The following is a 21,936-nucleotide window of genomic DNA, read 5'->3' as shown; positions in this document are numbered from 1 at the left end:
TTGAAACCAACAATGGGGCACTATTCCTCAGACTGACACTAACGATGGAGCATTATTCCTTCCACTGACACCAACAATGGGGCACTTCCCCCCCCCCGTTGACTCAAACAATGGGGTACTATTCTCCCACTATTATCAACAGGCGCAATATGTTCTTTTTCTTTTGCGCCCCACCTCTACATTCATTATGTGCGAGCTTATGAGGAGGAGGGGGAGAGAGAGCACAGCCCATACCTCCTCCTACCTCGTTCTTCTCCTTGCCGCTTCCAGCGCTGGGTTGATAGAAGTAGTGATGCCACTGTCACTACTCCCATCAGCGTTATAGTAGAAAGAACCTGTGGCGCCCCCATCCCTACAATACACGCTGTGCACAGGGCAGCTGTCCCTTCTGCATACCCCTTGTCCCGGCCCTGCTTGCCCCACAACATTGCAGTGCACCACAACACATAGTAGAACATAACGGTGGGTTGTGGTGAACTTTGTTGGAATAAATTTGCTAATCCCTGTGCGTTAGCACCCCGTTTAAAATAAATCAGCTGCCTTCACGCAACGTAACACACAACACACGTTAACACAACACACAGGAACACAAAGTGTGAATGGGTCCTCCGGGACTGTCCACTTGCAGAAGCCCTGAATCGTACCCCCGATTTCTCTACACTGCGTTCTTCGACATCTCTAGAAATCATTTTCTCTTTTCCTGTTTCATCACCACCTTATACAATACTCCAGCACTGCCAGCTGCCTTCTCTTCCTCTCTACGCCTAACAGGTTTGATGCTGCAATTTTTTCCTGTTCCCCTCAATACCAGCTTTCCGGTTATTCAGAAAAAGAGCGACAGCGACCAGCAGGGGAGGACTGAAATAATAATAACTTTAGTAAAGGGTCACCGCAGAGTTCTGATCTCATTAAAGTGACCACGGTGAGGGTGGAGAGTGATGATGTAAATGAAAGCTGACTCAAGACTTGACTGCCCCCATATCAGCAGCTTTATAAAGAACGCTGCAGTGTGGAATTCTGCACAACACACAGGCAGATGCTGTGCATAGGTAAGTGACATCTCTCTGATTACAAGATGCATTCCTAGTTCTAATGAATGGCTGCTGGCCAACCTCAGGCTGGACTTATCTAATCATTAGGTTGTGTGCCAAAAAAGAAGAGAAAATACTTTACTCTTCACTGATACAGCTTTCACTAGAACTTTTTTATGTTGTATATCAGTGTATAGGACGCAGTGTGCGGTGTATAGATCTCATTTATATAATAGGACTTTTCTCCTCTGTATATCAGTGTATAGGACGCAGTGTGCGGTGTATAGATCTCATTTATATAATAGACTTTTCTCCTCTGTATATCAGTGTATAGGACGCAGTGTGCGGTGTATAGATCTCATTTATATAATAGACTTTTCTCCTCTGTATATCAGTGTATAGGACGCAGTGTGCAGTATTTACATCTCATTTATATAAAAGTACATTTCTCCTCTGTGTATCAGTGTATAGGACGCAGTGTGCGGTATACACATCTAATTTATATAATAGGGCTTTTCTCCTATGTATATCAGTGTATAGGATGCAGTGTGCGGTATATACATCTCATTTATATAATAGGGCTTTTCTCCTTTGTATATAAGTGTATAGGATGCAGTGTATACATCTCATTTATAGAATAGACTTTTCTCCTCTGTATATCAGTGTATAGGACGCAGTGTGCGGTATACACATCTAATTTATATAATAGGGCTTTTCTCCTCTGTATATCAGTGTATAGGACGCAGTGTGCGGTATATATACATCTCATTTATATAATAGACTTTTCTCCTCTGTATATATAGGATGCAGTGTGCGGTATATAGATCTCATTTATATGTTAGGACTTTTCTGCTCTGTATATCAGTATATGTGATGACGTTTCCAGTGAATCTCATTTATCTGTATGCCCATGCAAAGGGCCATTTTCAGCTGCCTAGGTGTTCCATGCAGAAGCATGCAGGCAGCCTGTTAAAATCTATGACAGGCTGCTGGTTGCACTAACATGCACAAACCTCTATGAGCATCCTGGAGTGCACATCCATGCGGGTCCGATGCATGGATAAGAACGCAGACAGATTGCGCCTTGGATCGTTTTTCAAAGGACAACGAAAAGCGGCTCAGTAGGCATTCAGGAGATGGTATCATGGTAGTGTCACCTTCTGACTGGCCATTTGAAAAGAGCCCTATGCCGTGTACACACAAGTGGAATGTCCGACAGAAAAAGTCTGAAGGAAGCTTTTCATCGTCTATTCCGATCGTGTGTATGCCTCATTGGACTTTTTTTTTCCTAAAATTCTGACGGGCGTAGAAATGGAACATGTTATAAATAATTCCGGTGGAACCAATTCCTATCAGGGAAACCGCTCGTCTGTACGCCGTTCCGATGGACCAAAAACAGCTACTGGCTATTGAACTTCCTTTTTCTAGTCGCGTCGTACGTGTTGTACGTCACCGCTTTTTTGATGGTCGGACTTTGGTGTGATCATGTGTACGCAAGACAGTTTCAGCGGAATTCTGTCAGAACTCCATCGGAAAAACCTTCAGAGTTTATTCCGATGGGAAAACCGGTCGTACAGGGCATTAGTATCATGTTCGCATCGAGAAAAATATGTAAAAAGGCTGTTTTTTTCTTAAAATGTGCCTAAAACTTACTTGAAACCCCCAAAGCATTCTATATTTTCGGAAAGCACAATCTGTAGAAAAAAAAATTGGTGGCTGACAAATTTTATATCATGTTATATTTGCGCAAATGTTTTTGAAAACTAGATTTTTATCAAAAAATACACTAAAATCTACGTTTTTTTGCACTCAAAATATAAAAATATTGAATTTATTTGCAGAAGTAAAAAAGACAATATTGTAAACGGATATAAGAAACAGATAATAAATATTTAAATATCAGTTTTCAGCTTCAAACTATAACTTCCGCTTAGGCTCCATTCACACTTGTACTATTCCAAAGTTGCACAACTGTTGCATTGTAACATTCAGGTACGACTTTCATGCAACTTTTGATGGTTAAAATTGAAGTCTGTGGCCCTCAAGTTGCATGAAAGTCAGACTAAAGTAAAGCATGAGCTACTTTGAAGTTGCTGCAACTTTAAGTCGCACTTATATGTATAGTTATCATTGGAAAACATGAGGAATGACTTGTCATACGACTTTGAAGTCCAAAGTTGCATGACAAGTCACATAGGTGTGAATAGACCTTAGAAGAAAGCCCCTATATTTGTGGCTCTGGGCCTCTTCTTTCAGCAGAAAATTGTTCTCAGATTGGTAATAAGGCATCAGTCTTAGGTCAGGAGACAGTTCCTCCATTGCGGTCTCTGTGTATGTAAGGGAGCTGCCATGGTGAGATAACCTTGTGGCTGGGTGAGATAACTGGTATCAGCTGCCCTGTGGGGGGGGGTCGGTCACATAAACAAGCGTGCTAGAAGCTGGCAGCCACAACATATGTAAGAACAACATGTTTCCTAGTCCTGGAGAGCACAGTTTAAATAGGAAGTAAACCCTCATGGGTTTACTTCTTCTTTGTCTCCCTGCAAAGGTAAAGCATAATGGGCTACTATGCATCGCATAGTAGCCCATTATGTGTCACTTACCTGACACAGGAGCCAGCGATGTCACTGCTGTCCCCTGTAGTCCAGGGCGTCCATCTTCTTCCTGGTATCGCTGCTCCGGCCACTCACATGCACTGTAGACAGCGGTGACTGTCTTTTAGTAAATATCTCCTAAACCATGTAGGTTAGGGAGATATTTCTTGGACCTACAGGTAAAGCCTTAATCTAGGCTTACCCGTAGGTCAAAGTGGTTTGTAAGGGTTTACAACCACTTTAAGGCTTCATGCACAGAGGAAGATGCAATTATGCTCTAAGTATGCTGCATTTTTTTTTTTTTTTGCCAGAGCTTATGCCTCTAATCTTACATATGTATACCCATTTATGAGCATATGTATGCACATTTGTGCATATAGTGTTGAACATAAATGCATTCTACTGGCCAAAAGATTCTGATCATTGAAATAAATTTACATTCATACATGCGCGCTTATGCATGTTTATACACGTAAGTTATGCTTGTAAGGGCCTCTCTAAATTCAGCTTTGGTGCATTTTTTTTTTTTTTGCCTCCAAACATTAGATCTCATGCACACTGGTGTTAAAATAACGTCATAAAAATGTCAGTAGCTTTGCAGTGAGTTTTTCAACTTTTTTCAACATTTTTGCAATAGCTTTTTTAGCGTTTATTAGCATTTTTTTACGTTTTTCTGCGTTTCTTTTGAAAAATTTTTTTTAATGTATCAAAAACGTTAAAAATCGCTGGTGGGTGAAGTTTTTGAGCGTTTTTTTGCCATTTATCAGCATTAGATTGTTTTTACAGCTGAAAAACGTCTCTCAGAACCCACTAGTTTGGGATTTTCTTTACTGCTCAAAAATGCCACTGTCCACATATTGTATGCCACCTATCAATAGCTTTATGCCATACCTATTATATTGAAGGATGTTGTTGCTTTTATCTGTATGGTAATTTTGTTACTCTTAATAATATCGTTTGAAAACAAAAAAAAATGCCACTGCCCAAAACTGCTGATAACAGCCTATGTGTGCCTATGTGAGCCTATATGTGTATTATTATTATTATTCAGGATTTATATAGTGCCAACAGTTTGCGCAGTGCTTGCATAGGATATCATGATGGAGAGTTTAATGACTGTAGGAAAAAACGTCTACAGCCAAAAACAGCTGCTGTAAAAACGTCAAAAAACATCCAGTGTGCATGAGGCCTAACTTAAAATACTGATATAAACGCCTGATGTGCATGGCCACTAACTAACATAGAACTGCATTTAGAGACATAAAAATAAAATATGCTCTATGCCTGTAATAGCATCATTGTCTATGCCAGTGATGGCGAACCTTGGCACCCCAGATGTTTTGGAACTACATTTCCCATGATGCTCAACTACACTCCGGAGTGAATGAGCATCATGGGAAATGTAGTTTAAAAACATCTGGGGTGCCAAGGTTCGCCATCACTGGTCTATGCCTTTGTGTATGTCACATTTATATTTTTACATGCCAATGGATCAAGAATTGTACTTTTCATCAAAAAATGCAAAAGTTTTTATTTGGTTTTAGATGGGATGGGGAAAGGTCAGCAGAGCCTGTGTCAGGTTTTTACTGCTGTTTGTATCCCTTTTGGGAAATGTACCCCTCATAACTGGAAGTGATGGGAATCTCTCCAACAAGTGACACAAACAAAAACACATTTCTAGTAAGGTAGTAAAGAACTGAGAAGGTTTTTTATTCCTGTCTATGCCTTCCTGTCCTGTTGACGGCTACAACTCCCCCACCCCATCCAACCGAATGTAGGGGCAAGAAATGAGGGAAAGGCCTCATTCACACAGGGGCTGTGGCCTCTAATCGAATGTGCTGTATTGTTGTGTAACTTGAATTGCATGGTGCTGAGTGCAGGCAGCCTAGTTAAGCATATGAGGGGCAAAATGGCTGCTTGGACACAACCACTCATCCCAATCTGACAGGCCGAAGGGTGCAAGTGAGCAGCCCTGAACACAGACAGTAATTGTTCAGGCTATGCCTGTCAAATTGGGTTCTTGCCCGATATAAATAATCAATTTATTATCAGCAACACACTTGATGAATATGGCACACACAGGGAAGTGGATATTAATTATTGGTTAGAAAATATGATTGTAAATTATCGATCACATCTCAGTTTTTACCCTGTAATCTCATAATCTGATTAATCAAAATATGATTGAATTAATGAACAAAGCCACTCAGTGCTGCCGATCAATGCAACACAATCACATTTTCCACCCTGGCCAATGGACTCAGTTTAATCAATATATATGAATCCAGGGCCCCTTTCACATATGTGGACCTTTCATTTCATCAGTCAAGTTTTTTTCAAAGATAAAACGGATGAAGTTTACATCAATTTCTCATCAGCTACTCATCAGTTTCTCATAATTTTTTCATCAGTTTTTTTTACATCCACTATCAATTCAAAAACAGACTGTTAGTCCATTTACATCTGTTTTTCATCAGTTCCATCTTTTTAAAAGAGCAAACTAGGGATTTGATCCCTTTAAAAAAGCAGATGTTGATGAATGCGGATGTAAATGGATGATCATCGATTTACATACATTTTTCTGTAGAGATGCATTGATGTCCATTTTTCATCCATCAATGGATGGTTGAAAAACAGACAAATGGTCTGCATGTGTGAAAGGGGTCTAAGGCCGCGTACACACGCGCGGACTGTTGGCCCAACCTTGTCCGCTGAACAGTGTTTGGGCGGACAGTCCGCTCGTGTGTGGGCTTTCAGCGGACAGTTTCAGCGGACAGTTGGACGGACAAGGTTTTACGGAAATTCCGAAAAACTGTCCGCTGAAACCTTGTTTCAACGAACAGTCCGCCCGTGTGTAGGCTTGTTCGTCAAACTAAGTTCCGCGCATGCTCAGAAAGGATTTTCAAGCCGAAAGTTATAATGCAGTGTATAGGACGTCGTATTTTGCGTCCCGTCGTACGTGCCGTTCACGTCATCGCGCACGGTTTCAGCAAACTGTTCGTTCGTCGTGTGTGGCCATGTCCGTCCATGCTAAGTTTGAGCGGACTGTTCGCTCAAACTGTTGGACGGACAAAGTTGGGCCAACAGTCCGCGCGTGTGTACGCGGCCTTAGGCTCCTTTCACAAGGGACGTCCATTTGTCCATTTTTCATCCATCTGTTGACAGATGAAAAAGGGACAGCAATGAATTTCTATGGGAAAGCAGATGTCAGCTGATATCCGCCTTCGTTGAAAAAGCCCCTATTTTTATTTGGTTCACCCACTTAAGGACCGAGCCTCTTTCTGAGATTTGGTGTTTACAAGTTAAAAACATTTTTTTTGCTAGAAAGGTACTTAGAGCCCCTAAACATTATTTATTTATTTTTTCTAACACCCTAGAAAAGAAAATGGCGGTCGTTGCAATACTTTCTGTCACACTGTATTTGTGCAGTATTTTGTCTTATAAGTACATTTTTTTTTGGAAAAAATATTTTTTAATAAAAAAAAACAACAGTAAAGTTAGCCCAATTTTTTTTTATATTGTGAAAGATAATGTTACGCAGGGTAAATTGATACTCAACATGTTACGCTTCAAAATTGCACCCACTCATGGAATGGCGACAAACTTTTACCCTTACAAATTTCCATAGGTGACATTTAAAAAATTCTACAGGTTGCATATTTAGACTTACAGAGGAGGTCTAGGGCTAGATTTATTGCTCTTGCTCTGCTGATCGCGGCCATACCTCACATGTGTGGTTTGTACACCGTTTTCATGTGTGGGCGCTGCTGACGTATGCGTTTGCTTCTGCATGCGAGCCCGGCGGGACCAGGCGCATTTAAAAAAAAATAAAAAATCTTATTTATTTTACCTTTTATTTAATTTTTTTACACTGTTCTTTAAAAAAAATGGTGTCATTTTTATTCCTATTACAAGGAATGTAAACATCCCTTGTAATAGAAAAAACATGACAGGACCTTAAATATGAGATCTCGGGTCAAAAAGACCTCAGATCTTATATTTACATCAAATGCAATAAAAAAAAGTCCCTTTAAGGCTGGATTCACACCTATGCATTTTTAGTGCTTTTTGCATTTTGCAGATTTGCACTGCAGTACATTTACTATGGTTTCCTATGGAACACATTTCTGTAGTGCAAATCTGCAAAATGCAAAAAGCACTAAAAATGCATAGGTGTGAACCCAGCCTGACTGTATGCCGATTCAATAGTTTTGATCTAATAACCCATTGATTTAATAATACAATCGAAGCATGCATGTTGACAGCTATGTTTTTTCTGTTTGATAAATATTACATTATTTCTTTTTATGTTCTGACTCCATGTAACTTTTTATTGACATTCTTGTGAATTACTTCCTTTGCTGCCCCTCACTACTATTTTTGTGATTGATTGCTTCCCTTATTTGCTTTGTGTGCTCATTCTTCCTCACTCCGGAGTGTCTCTATAACTTCCTCCTAATGGTTTTGTCCTCTTTTCCTTTCAGTTCATGTTGTGGTCCTCCTGCAGTCCCTGTTTCTCTCCTCCCCCTACATGTCTCCCCTTCTTTCTCCCTCTTGTCTTTCACTCTGCTGACTAACTGTTCAGTTATGTTTCACTCTCATCTCTCTGCAGCTGCTTCAAGTCTACCAGGAGAACAGCAGAGAGACATCAACTGAGAAACTCCAGGAGAACAACAGCGAGACATCTACTGAGAAACTCCTGGAGAACAACAGCGAGACATCCACTGAGAAACTCCAGAACAACAGCGAGACATCCACTGAGAAAATCCAGAACAACAGCGAGACATCCACTGAGAAAATCCAGAACAACAGTGAGACATCCACTGAGAAAATCTAGAACAACAGCGAGACATCCACTGAGAAACTCCAGAACAACAGCGAGACATCCACTGAGAAACTCCAGAACAACAGCGAGACATCAACCAAGAAACTCCAAGAGAACTACAACAAGACTATAGGTATCTGAACATGCATTTAATTTTTTAACACATAAAACACCGGCCTGCAGTCATACTGTCTGTGTTGCTTGACAGCAGTCCAGACCTGGGTAAAATTAGACATTTATGTTCTTTGTTTATGCAGAATACCCAGTGACCTCCTGACTGTAGGCAATCCGTACAGGATCACTGCAGTGACATCCCATGTGTATAACAACTGTATGTCATGTTGTTGTCACACAAAACAGAGGTGCCACCAACTAGCATTTTATAATCTATATATTGTTATTCTAATTAATGTGTAAGGCTGGCCATAGACAGACTGCTCTTTTTTTCAATCAGCCAGTAGGCTGACCGAAAAAACGATATACAGATTCCCCCATCCGCACAAGCCAGGTGGATGGAGGAATCCTCACTTCTGTGTTATTGCATTCTGACAGCAGGGATTACTCCACTGTCAGAATGCACTGATCAGTGCTGCAGCTGCTGACCAAATAAAATTTTTCCAACATCCCGTTCAACAAAAGTTGATCATTAGATCGACTTCTGTCGAGTGGGAATGGCTATAGATGGATTAAATTCGACCGGTCCATGAATGTGTCGCACCTGTGAGCAGGGCTGGGACAAGGGGTGGGCAGAAGGAGTCGCTGACCTGGGCACAATGGTTTATTGCAGGGATTGTGGGTGCCCTTTCCTTGTTTTTTCTATTACAATGCTGATAGGAGTAGTGACAGCAGCAGTTTGGCATCTTTGCCCTGAGCGCTGGGTTACCTTGTCCCAGCATTGCCTGTGGGATCCCCATTGAGGCTGGAAATTACTTTAGTAAGCAACACTAATACAGTGGTCTCCATTAGCTTCTGGGGTCCTGTGCCGAGCGGCTGACCTGCTGCATTGTGAACACAGGAGGTCATTCAGCATGGGCACCCGTCAGGAAAACATTGCATTTTCTAAATTAATACAAAGCATTGGATGAGGTGGAGAAACTGGATGGTGATGCCACAATCTCATCTAATCTGAGAAAATGTAGAGTGTTCTCTAAATACCATACATGCCGAGTGGGTGACCTTCTGTGTTCGGTAAGCAGCAGGACAGCCGCTTAGCACAGGAACCAGGCAGCTAGTGGAGATCATTGTGGTAGCGGATGACCTCCTGTGTACAGTAGAACTTATTCCATTAAGTTGCAAAGTACGTAAACATATAGGTTGTAGCTCAATGAGACTTCAGCCCAACCTTGGAGGTCCTTCCATTTAACAGCCTAGCTCTAATTTATAGGGCTCCTCCATCTTCCATATATTTGGTCATTGGTCCCAACATGGAACAATGACCAACACAGCTGTGGCACGTCCAGAATCTCCTGGTAAGCCGTATACATGGTCTACCATATGCCAATCACTGGCAACAAGGATGCTGAAAACAATTTAATTGGGACAGTTCTGCCACCTCCATGGTGGAATCCCTTTTTATGGTCATCTGTCTAGGTCAGTGATGGCGAACCTTGGCACCCCAGATGTTTTGGAACTACATTTCCCATTATTCTCCACTACAATAGAGAGTGCTAGAGCATCATGGGAAATGTAGTTCCAAAACATCTGGGGTGCCAAGGTTCGCCATCACTGGTCTAGGTCATCATACTTTACGATCCCTAGCCTTACTAGATGGGTTGAACCTACAGCTACACTGAAACCTAAATGCTTACTTTCCCATTGACACGCATTTTAGACACATTTTTTTTTTGTGTGTTGCAGCACAGATCAATGTACCAAACATGCAGGAATGAAATGCAACATAATAGTGTGAAAAGGTCCTACTGAAATGTAGCGAAGTGTATAAAAATGCACCCAGTACAAACCAAAGCTAAAGATCATACTAAAGAACTGCTCCTGAAGATGTGTAGCTGCCCATCTTTGGCTATGGAATAGAATAGAAGTGATCTGAAAAGCATTGCATGTTATAGCATTAATAGTTTCATGTGCTAGGTTTTCAAAAAATATGTTTTATCTTAAGCCAGGATTAAGTGAACTGAACCTTTTCTGAATTATTAATTGGGCTTCAGTACATTCTTCTCATTGACACAGAACAAGCATAAGCAGGGTCAGAACTCATCTCAATCTTTTTTTGGAAACCAAATGATTATCATGACAATCTGGCAACTGCCATTTTTATAAGGAGACCAGCAAAGGGATCCCCATATTTTACTAATGACAAGATACATTTAATAATGTGACTTGGTAGGCCTACTAGACCATGTTCAATCACAATCCGGCATGGTAGAAGTACACGAAGGTCATTTTTTGCCATGATGGCGAGTCCCTGTCCAGTCTGAAAATCACTTGTGTAGCATTTGCTTACAGCCAACTTGGCATGTGTCAACTGTGTCTGAACAACCAAAAATAATAGCTTGTTAGAGGAATGAATGATTATGTACATCTGCTTCAGCCTGTGGCTTAAAACAACTTACATTCCCTGTAATTGAGGTTTTGCCTTGGCTCTTTGTTAACATGCAGATGCAGTTGTCATAAGGAGCCATGACTCAACGTGACAGCCATATTTCTCAGGTTCCACATTTGTGCCAATGTTTTAGTTTCTTGTGTGTAGAAGAAAGACCTAAGCCTTAAGAGCTATATATTTGTCAAGGTTGTTAGGCTACTTTTGAATGAATGTCAGTTAACCATCCAGTATATTTTTAGATTACCAGAAGAAACCCAAACACAGGCACAGGCCTGAACTGGCATAATCCTAAAGGACTGATGTATGGTGTATATGTCTGGCCGGCTTGGATTGAATGTTATATCAAAACTGTTGCAACCTCTGCACCTTGGTGCCATTTATACATTTTTTGCTGCACAGGCTTCTTAGCAAATGTTAGTCACATGAACACATATAAGCTAGCATTCTTTATAAGACACAGCTGCTTTGGAATCCTAGTACAGCCACAGCACCAGAGACATGCAGTCAGGGGAGGCTGCAATGAACATAAAAAATAATAATAACAACCCCCCCCCCCCCAAAAAAAATTGAACTTCGATGGTCGTAGCTCAGTGACATGGGCTAGGTAGCCAAAGTCCTACCCAAACACTGGTCAAAATTTGGAGCTCCTACGACCTATGGTTCTGGAGATACAGGGCTCCTTGTGCAGCCTGTCAGAAGCTACATACAGAGCAGCCAATTTAAATACAAGCTGGCATATTCTGTTTGCAGCAGACTGAGAGGAGAAGCTCACAGTGCCTATCAATTCTTGTCAGAGGCACTGAGTTCAATGGACAGCTTGGAGTCTTTGACCAATGGTAAAGTACCATTAGCCCAATCTGTCCAATAAAAATGCTGCAGTGGAGGCACACTCTCACTGCAGTGTCATAGAAGGGGTATGTGTCTAAAAGACAAATGCTCCCTTCCAGCCCAGCTCTCTAAACTAAAAGGAAAAAGCATGGGTTTATGGGTATAAGATTTACCCATAACCTCATGTTTTTCTCACACAAGGGAGAATGAGAATCTGCTGCTGAAAAGGTACTGTTTTAATCAAGCTTAATCATATATTATTATGCTATATGTTATAACATAATAATTTATTTATCTATTTACTGTGAACTGGTTGGAAGTTATAACTTCAAACTTTGGTAATTTCGGTAATTTGTCCGTTAAGGCACCTGCTTGAGTACATTTTTTGGAAATAGATACAAATTATTTGTATATGATTTACTTATGGTAATTAAAGCGGGAGTCCGCCGTTTGTTTTTTTTAAAAGCCAGCAGCTACAAATACTGCAGCTGCTGACTTTTAAAATAATGACACTTACCCGCCCAGCGCGCCCGCAATGTCGGCACCCGAAGCCGATCTCTCGATCGTCTCTCGGGTGCTGCCGCCGCCATCTTGGGTATGGGAATCAGGAAGTGGAGCCTAGCGGCTTCACTTCCCGGTTCCCTACTGCGCATGCGCGAGTCGCGCTGCGCAATTAGGATGGTCCCCGCTGTCTCTGGGATCCGTGTGTTTCCCAGCAGGCAGCGGGGGACCTTCGGAAAGGGGCGTAGATTCTGCATAAAGGGGCGTAGCTTCTGCAGAATCTACACCGGAAGTGGGTGCAGATACCTGTACTGTACAGGTACCTGCACCCCCCTCCCCCTTGAAAGGCGCCAATTGTGGCGCCGGAGGGGGGGAGGGTTCCAATGAGCGGAAGCTCCACTTTAGGGTGGACCTCCGCTTTAACCACTTGCCACCCAGGCCAATTCTGATACTTCTCTCCTACATGTAAAAATCATAATTCTTTTGCTAGAAAATTACTCAAAACCTCCAAATGGAAATTCTCAACTTATCTGGTAAATCTATCCCTTTTTTTAGGACTGCATTAGATCTCAGATTTCACCAACGGGTGGCACTACGGGTCACATCACCTGCTCCCAGTCTTACCCATGCAAACAAACATACATATAGTACAGGCTTTTCATGTTGCACCTAGGGCTGCCTGAGCTTCTGAGCTCCAACTTCTCATTACATCAAGGGTGAACATACCTTTTGTTCAGCCTGGGCAGTTGTACGATGGCCCTCATGGCCTTTTTGTACTCAATGTGGGCCAGGTGGGTGTTGTGACTTCCTGATACTGTCAATTACATCTTCACATGGCTTACTAGATGCAACTCATTACATGATGATACGTGTTTAAGCTAGCCAACATTTGCGCATGGAGGCCCAAAAAATTGGTCTTGTACACTACAGTTGTCCTTTGGTGACTCTGCAACTGTGCTACATTTTGCTTTTCCGTACTGGCTTTCTTTGTGAAAACACTTAGCAAAGACAATAAAAAAACGGAAATCCCCAAATTCCAAAAAATAAGGCTGTTTTTTATAATGCTGAAAAAAGTTATTTATAATGTCACATTGATTTAGAAACAGGAGGTCGTTTAAAGGTTATACATAGCTTAGCCAGCACTAATTAGTGTGATTGTGAAATGTTGTCTGGACATGAAGGGCTTGGGATAAACAACCAAAAATACTTCCACAATTTATCAATTGATGACAAAACCAAACTGGCTAGATCTCCTATACAGTGTCTACCTGGAATTGGCTGCATTCAATATAAGCAAAGAGTGTGTGAGGCATGGTTGTACATAAGATGTTGAGGCATGATGAAGAAAACATAGTCCCTTCATATTTCTTCCCAGCATGTCAGGCACTGAGCCAAGTGGAGCATTCTCTGCTAACCTGGAGGGTCAGACTGGGCCCCAAGCAATGTTTTTCTCCACTTCGCAGCATAAGCCTATGAGTCATCTGATGATCCATAGAGAGTTTTTTTTTGGTTCCACACCCAAACCACAACAGTCAACTCTTAGCACATGGAATCTATATAGCATTATGCGAAAATGGCTATTGGGTAAGCAAGCTTAGGTGTGATGAATTTAACATGTGGGCCTTGGACTAAGATATGTAGCAAATGGCTGACTTTGATTCAGACCTCTACTGATGCAAATACTTCCCTTCCCTTCACTTTTTTGCCTTTGCAGTTAGCTCCTGGTAATGAAAAGAAAGTCTAATGTAAGCGAGTCAATGCAGTCATAACATAGGGCTATAGATGGACTTCCCATCTGATAGCACTGATTGGACCAGCACTGAAACATAAAGCGAGTCACATGATGCTCCATATCTAGATGTACCCACATGCCAAACGTTCTGCTTTGCCTTTAATGGGGAAAGTACAGGTCTGCTCTAAAGGAGGCTCAGGCGAAACTGTAATGATCGTATTAGAATTGCTTTTTCAAAGTTTGTTTTGGGCTTCAATCTAGGCTGCTGCTGAGGAAAGTCTATCCTCACTTGCGGAGGGTCTTTGTGGCCCTGAGTGAACCAACATGTAGGAGTGACAAATATGAACAACAAGAAGAGCAGGATTTGTCCTTTCATTTTCACAAAAGTCTGTCAAAAGTGCCAACATGTTTCAGTGGTCTTAAGTCACTTTTTCAGGTCTTCTAAATCTAGCAAAGTACTCAGGTCTAAGTATAACACCTTAATGCAGTAAAACATAGATTACCTACCTCCTAAGGCCACTTTGTTTTCAATTCTGAAGTCCAAACTCTAAAATACAATGGTTCTTCTAGAATACCATCTTGTTTTATGGTCATGTTGCTACAGATTTCTCCAGCAAATAGACATCTACCCGTTCTGCCAGCCTGCATGTTCAAGTCGCTCAAGTGGCCCCCATTCTTCAAAGGGTTGTAGACCCCTATTGTAGAGTTTCAGTAGCTATAGTGTGTGTTGTTTTTCCCCAATAGTTGGTAATCTTAATATATCAGACTATTGAGGAACTAAAAAAAATTTAACACTAAAGGATAGGAGATAAATACAGTTCGCAGATGTCACTAACTACTGTCCACAGCAGCAGGAAAAACTTGCAGCATTCTAGCTGTCAGGAAACACACAAGCATGCATTTCTTAGCAGCTAGAAATCAGCAGATTACACTGGTACCCTATGAAAATCCCAGCCATTAAGTTTTTGAAAGCATATAATCATGCTGTTAATTGGTCAGATTAATAAAAAGCTGAATTCCAGGCAAACACCTAAATGCACCATTGAGATTAAATTATGTGGACAGTTTCCCAGTATTGTGATTCAACTGTACCTACCAGACAGCACAACCAGGTTCAGGAACTCAGGTTCAGTGTAGACTATAGCTGATCAGACAGTGGCTGGAGAAGGATCACTGATTAAGTCATCAATCACTGCACTACTCCCAATAAATATGCACGACTATTTTACTGACACCACTGTACAAAGGAATAGAGTCTTGATTGGCTCTGAAAACTGCCTTATTTGTCAGTGCTGCTGTACAGGTACTCTTTCTATATAAAAAATGAATTTTTTTAAGGCCTACATAACTTGGTTATTTTTTTTATATCTGTCTAGAAATTAAGAATCCATATTCATGCTAATTTTAACATATTCTATCCTCAGTGTATGTAGAAAAAACACAGGATGGATCAGACATATCTCCTCTTGAAGAAAATAACTGTGCATTTGAGCACAGCAAACATTTTCATGTCTGTGATAGACGTGCTGGTAGATTAATTTGCTCCCATCTAAATTGGCCTTTGTAAGGCTATCCGTATATTCTTAGATTTCTCTAATTCGCCCCAACAGGGATGCATGAGAGAAATCAATTCACCCATCCATGCTAAAAAAACTTGGATGTAAGAATTTCTGTTGCTGACTATTGTATTCTGACAGCCAGCAATCATGGCTGTCAATACCTGATATGTGGCTGCAACAGATTGGCTGCAGTCACTGCTTGGCAAACAGTTTTGGACCTGGCACCTTCGTTTTTTTAAATACGTGGAGGTGTGCCATGCACAGCTTGAATCACAACCTGTTTATCTGGAACTTTAGTGTATGTATGTGTGATAGTGACCTTGGATTGTAAGCACACTTTTCACACTAATTGATACTGTATGAAAAAAGGGCTTTGTACTTGGCAGAGTCTAAGACCCCATACACACTATTAGATTTTCTGCAGATTTTTGTCTTCAGATTTACCAAAATCATATAATATGAGGTCAAACCTTAGGAGATTCAATTTGTATGTAATCAGGCAGGCCCTTGCACTACATGGTTTTGGCAATCTGAAGACAAAAATCTGTAGAAAATCTAATAGTGTGTATGGGGTCTTAGAGCTCATTCACACCAGCAAGCTGCGCTGAACACACGGGTGCTGGTGTGCACTAAAATCAAACAGTGCCAATACACCGATCTCCGATCTCTAACACTTTTTTGTTAGAACTTTATTGAAACATCACAAGTGAAATTTCATTAAAGTGGCTGTAAACCCTCACATATACCCAGTGAAGTGAACAGCCTCAGATGATACACAGGGATGAAACAAATCCCCCTACATAGATTTTACATGTATATCTGCTGTCTTCTATCCACAATTTAGAAAGTGCACATCCTGTTAGAATTTTCTCTTCCTGTTCCAGCAAGGGGAGGGGAGTCTTGCCATACACTGTGAGTTGATTGGAGGAAAGGCACACTCCCCCTCTCCTCATAGGCAGAGGCTTGCATAGCTGTGCTGTGAATTGACCAGCTGTCTGATAATCTACTTATAGCACCCTCCCTGACACAAATTTCAGGCTGCTTTTATCACAGGTGTCAGAGAACTTGTCAGAAGTTATAATGCTGATAACAGAAGAACGGAGCAGGAGAAAGACACTGGACTTAGGGCTTCGGAGAGAGATAAGACTGCAGATAGATGTGCCCAGTTCAAATTTCATGAATCAGGTTTACATCCACTTTAACCACTTCTGGACCGCCCACCGTCGTTATATGTCGGTACTTTAAAGAGAAGTATCGTTGTTATGGCAGCAGCTAGTTGCCATAACCCCAGTATCCTCCTCTTCAGCGGGCGGTCTGCTTCAAGATAAAAGTGGTCTCTTTGGCGGATTCGCTGCAAGATCACTTTTATTGGCGGCGGGAGAGGGCCCCCCCATATCCATGCAGGACAGAAGCAACGTCAAAACGTATCTTCCGCCCATAGCTTTTAATGGGCCTTTTTTTTATTGCATTTTAGTGTAAATCTGAGGTCTTTTTGAGCCCAGATCTCATATTTAGGAGGTCCTGTCATGTTTTTTTACTATTACAAGGGATGTTTACATTCCTTGTAATAGGAATAAAAGTGACACATTTTTTTTTTTAAAAGAACAGTGTAAAAAATAAAACAAAAAGGTAAAATAAATAAGAAAAAAAATTTAAATTTTTTAAACGTGTTTTGCCCCGACGAGCTTATGCGCAGAAGCAAACGCATACGTGAGTAGCGCCCACATATGAAAACGGTGTTCAAACCACACATGTGAGGTATTGCCGCGATCGTTAGAGTGAGAGCAATAATTCCAACCCTACACCTCCTCTGTAACTGAAAACATGCAACCTGTAGAATTTTTTAAACGTCAACTATGGAGATTTTTAAGGGTAAAAGTTTGTCGCCATTCCACCAGTGGGCGCAATTTTGAAGCGTGACATGTTGGGTATCAATTTACTTGGCCTAACATTATCTTTCACAATATAAAAAAAAATTGGGCTAACTTTACTGTAGTGTATTTTTTCCCAAAAAAAGTTTGCTGCACAAATACGGCGTGATAGAAAGTATTGCAACGACCGCCATTTTATTCTCTAGGGTGTTAAAAAAAAATGTATAATGTTTGGGGGTTCTAAGTAATTTTCTAGCAAAAAAATTTTTTTTTTAACTTATAAACAACAAATCTCAGAAAGAGTCTCGGTCCTTAAGTGATTAAGTTCTATTCACATACGCGTGTTGCAATGTGGTAATGTTGTGTTGCATATGTGTTGCATGTGAACTTCCCTCATAGGAAGCAAAGCTTTTTGTCTTGACAGAAAGGACAAGCTGTTCAGCGCAGTCCCTGTATATAGTAGATGGTGAAAATGAGCCCTTAAACTGTCTTTTACTAACAATACATTCTGAAGAAAGAAGATGCTCTTTGCAGCGTACAGAAAAAAGAATATTGGCCATGAATGTGTATACTTTCCTCTCTACTCACTAGTCTGCCTAGAATGAATCATTCAGCGACTGGAAAAACTAAAAAATAACTGAGGATGACCCTTCCACTGCTTGCCGTTTCCCAGTAATAAAATATTCTGTATGAGACAAATTGGCAGCTCATATTACTCTTGCAAATTTAGACAGAGTAGACAAAAAAATTGTCTCAGTGCATACTATTCACATTTATGTTACAATAGCAACAATGGTGAAAGAGTAAGCTTAGTGATAACTGCACGCATTTCATTGAGATAATTTACACTTCATCAGGAGTGATGGTTGGTAACCAGTAAAATCAATATAACATACATTTATGGTGAAGAGCCCTCTGACCGATACGGACAAGGATGATAGACAAGGACAACATAAACTCGCTACCTGAAATGGACCTGAAAGTGTGCCCTGGTCTAACGTACGGTATACCAAAATAAGGGGGCATACCCTAAAATGAAATGAATATGAAATGGGTGAAATGAGTACTCATATGAGGAGTATGCTAGAGTGAAGGCCTGATAAAAGGGGACGGGTGGGCGGGTATCGCGCACCGGAACCGACGAGGAAGATGGGCGGACGGCAGGTTATATACACCACCGGGCTCCTCCCATAATTTCAGGCCACCATACTGGCCTTTCTATATATATATATAACACCAACTGTCTATGGGCATTCCCAAGGCCAACAATAAGGAGGAGGATGCTGGGAGAAGCATACCCTGTTTTCCCTAGCATGATTGTCGGTAATGGCTGCAATATAAGCCCTACCCCCAAATAAGCCCCACCTAGTTTCCCCAAAAATAAGCCCTACCCTGAAAATAAGACCAACAAGGAGTTTAACGAGGGCTTATTTGGGGGGTAGGGCTTATATTGCAGCCATCACCGACAATCACGCTAGGTCTTATTTTCCGGGAAACAGGGTATCAACCTTTTTTGGATCCCAATTATATTGGGAAGGGGGCAATTACCAGGGTAGTATGTTGCAGACCACAAGAAAGCACATCAAGGGATGTAGGAACCTCAATTTGAATACAAAAGGGATTTGGGTCTATATATTCATCTTATATAAGCTTACTTTTATTAATTTCATATATACAGGTGCATAAAATTCGGCTACGATCAAAAAGTTAGTTTATTTCAGTAATTCTATTCAAAAATGTGAAACTCATATATTTTATATAGATAAGTTACACACAGAGTGATATATTTCAAGCATTTCTTTCTTTTTCTTCTGATGATTATGGCTGACAAGCTAGTGAAAACCCAAAATTCAGTATCTCAAAATTAGAATATTGCATAAGACCAATAAAAAAAAGGATTTTTAATTTAAATTAATAATTTATTATTAATTGATTAAATTAAATATTGGCTTACTTAAAAGTATGTCCAACCATGTACAGTATAGTATAGTTTTATAAGATGCACCTGTGTGTGTGTATATATATATATATATATATATATATATATACAGGTTATATCTCAAATTGAAGGCATGCAATACCTGTAATATTCTGCATTAAATCTCTCTCTCTCTCTCTCTCTCTATATATATATATATATATATATATATATATATATATATATATATATATATACAGTATATATATATATATATATATATATATATATATATATATATATATATATGCAACACTATTTGCAGCACTAAGGTTCTAGATGATTCAATTGCCGCTAGGAACATAAGCAGCATGGCACTGCATACTCCTCCTGGGTGTGTGTGGGTTAACTCCAAGTGCTCTGGTTTTCCCCCAAAACCTACAAACATACTGATATTTTAATAGAGCTCCCAGCCAAAACTGTGTGTATATTTGTATGAGTGTAGTAGGACCATTGCTGTAAGCATTGTGTAACTGACCATAATTGTTACAGCTGTGTAGCTGGAAAAGATAAAAGCTTGACTCTGCCGTGATTTAATCTCCCACCCACACATATTTTCTGGTCTGACGCAACACAAACTGGCCATGAATTTATTTCAGTATACGATTGTTTTACACATCTAGCTTATATTTACAATTTATATCCTGTTTCAGATTACTCATTGTAGAGTCACGTTTTTGCTCTGATACTGGAGGATGGAGGTAAACACCATGGTACTGACAGCAGGAAGAGGTGTTCTGGCCTTTGTCAGCAGAGATATAGTCAGAATACTATGTGTGTGATGAGATGATGACTCTTAGAACACTCATTCCAGGACAGGCTGTATGACAAGGGCGTAATTGTTCAATGTAAGGCTAGGTTCACACTACAGCAGTCTCTGAAAAGGGATCCGTGGTGGACCGATTTTCAGAGAGCAGCTACGCTGTGGCTTCCATGCGTTCAGTTGCCTCCTGAATGCCTGTTTTTTTTTTCCTTTGTTCATGTGGCAGTGCCCCTGTCAACTCAACAAGCTGTGTTCAATTTGCCACAACACAAATCATCATGACTGTGGCATGTGTACTGCTCCCTCCACCCAACAGTAATATATATATAACTGATAGAATGCTAGGAATTGGACGGGCCACTCCTCAGTCTTCCAATGTAATAGTGATATGTATAACTGATAGAAGGTCAAAAATTGAATGGCCCAGTCCTCCGTCTTACAATGTAAAAGTTATATATATAACTAATAGAAGGCCAGTAATTTTGAGGTCCGCTCCTCAGTAGTGATGGACGAACGTTTCGCCCGGCGGTCGTTTCGCGGCGAATTTCCGACATTCGCGGTCCGCACGTTCGAACGCCTTTTTCCGTCGTTCGCCGCGGCGGACTTACGTGTTTAATGTATACAAGAACTTTAACCTTTGGTGACACGTTTATCATGTGATACAGGACAGCCAATTGAGACATGACAGCACATGGACACTTGGACATTCCCCCTAACCTATAAATACACCCGATCCGGTGGCCATTTTACATTCTTTCTTCTGTTACGATAGGGACAGGTTCCTGTGTGGAGTAGGGAGAGATAAACCACTAGCTATTTGGTACACAAAAGTTCTTTTCAGGACTGGTATAGGTGTTAGGTGTTGATAGGTTTGCTGTGCTGCTGATTCTTGCAGCAGCCTGAGTGTCTTTTGTTAGTTTAGAGAAAGGGAAAGGACGGTGTATGCTACAGGGACAGCCAGATTAGTCTTTCATCATCATCATCATCATCATCATCATTAGCTGTTACTATCAAGGTCCACAAAAGAGCTGTTCCAGTAACCACTAATCGTTCTCTTTTTTGCCAATTTGTATAGGGACAGGAAGGAAGCAGTGTTGTCAGGCAGTGAGGGTAATTTTAAAGACTTGCTGTTATTATTAGTTCCACAAAGGTTCTTTTCAGGACTGGTATCAGTGGTACAGTAATAGGCTTGTACATGTATAATATTCTTTCTTCCAAATATAGAAAGGATATTATACTTGACTGCTGCCCTTCTGCTGCAGTCTGCTAAACATTCACAACTCACTTGTTCCACAAAAGTTCTTATAAGGACTGGTAACTTGGTATAGGGTGCTACGGTACATAGGCTTGAGTGCGGTACAGTCTGCTGTTCTGTAAGGACCGCTATCGGTCCACAATAGATAGGGTTGACGTGCACCACTGCTGACCGCTGCCCTATACTGCAGCAGTCCTTCAGCGGTATAGGGACTGACGTACAGTCTGCTAAACACTAATACACAACCTGCTTGGTCCACAAAAGTTCTTATAAGGACTGGTAACTTGGTATAGGGTGCTACGGTACATAGGCTTGAGTGCGGTACAGTCTGCTGTTCTGTAAGGACCGCTATAGGTCCACAATAGATAGGGTTGACGTGCACCACTGCTGACCGCTCACCTATACTGCAGCAGTCCTTCAGCGGTATAGGGACTGACGT

General features: G+C 40.9%; 1 protein-coding gene across 1 annotated transcript in view; it reads left to right on the top strand.

The window, feature by feature from the left end:
• The first annotated feature begins 817 nt into the window (after positions 1-817).
• PLAT (plasminogen activator, tissue type) overlaps positions 818-21,936 on the top strand; it is a 44,911-nt gene continuing 23,792 nt past the window's right edge. Inside the window, exons 1-2 of the mRNA XM_077469923.1 lie at positions 818-1,049; positions 8,238-8,583. The gene's annotated coding sequence lies outside the window, so the exon portion shown is untranslated. The remainder of the gene's footprint in view (positions 1,050-8,237; positions 8,584-21,936) is intronic.

The sequence above is a fragment of the Lithobates pipiens genome, unplaced genomic scaffold, assembly GCF_037356315.1.
Source record: "Lithobates pipiens isolate NorthernLeopardFrog02 unplaced genomic scaffold, aLitPip1_a1.2 Scaffold_8, whole genome shotgun sequence".
Lineage (NCBI taxonomy): Eukaryota > Metazoa > Chordata > Amphibia > Anura > Ranidae > Lithobates > Lithobates pipiens.
The sequence above is the reverse complement of the archived record's forward strand: the minus strand, read 5'-3'. Positions and strand labels throughout refer to the sequence as shown.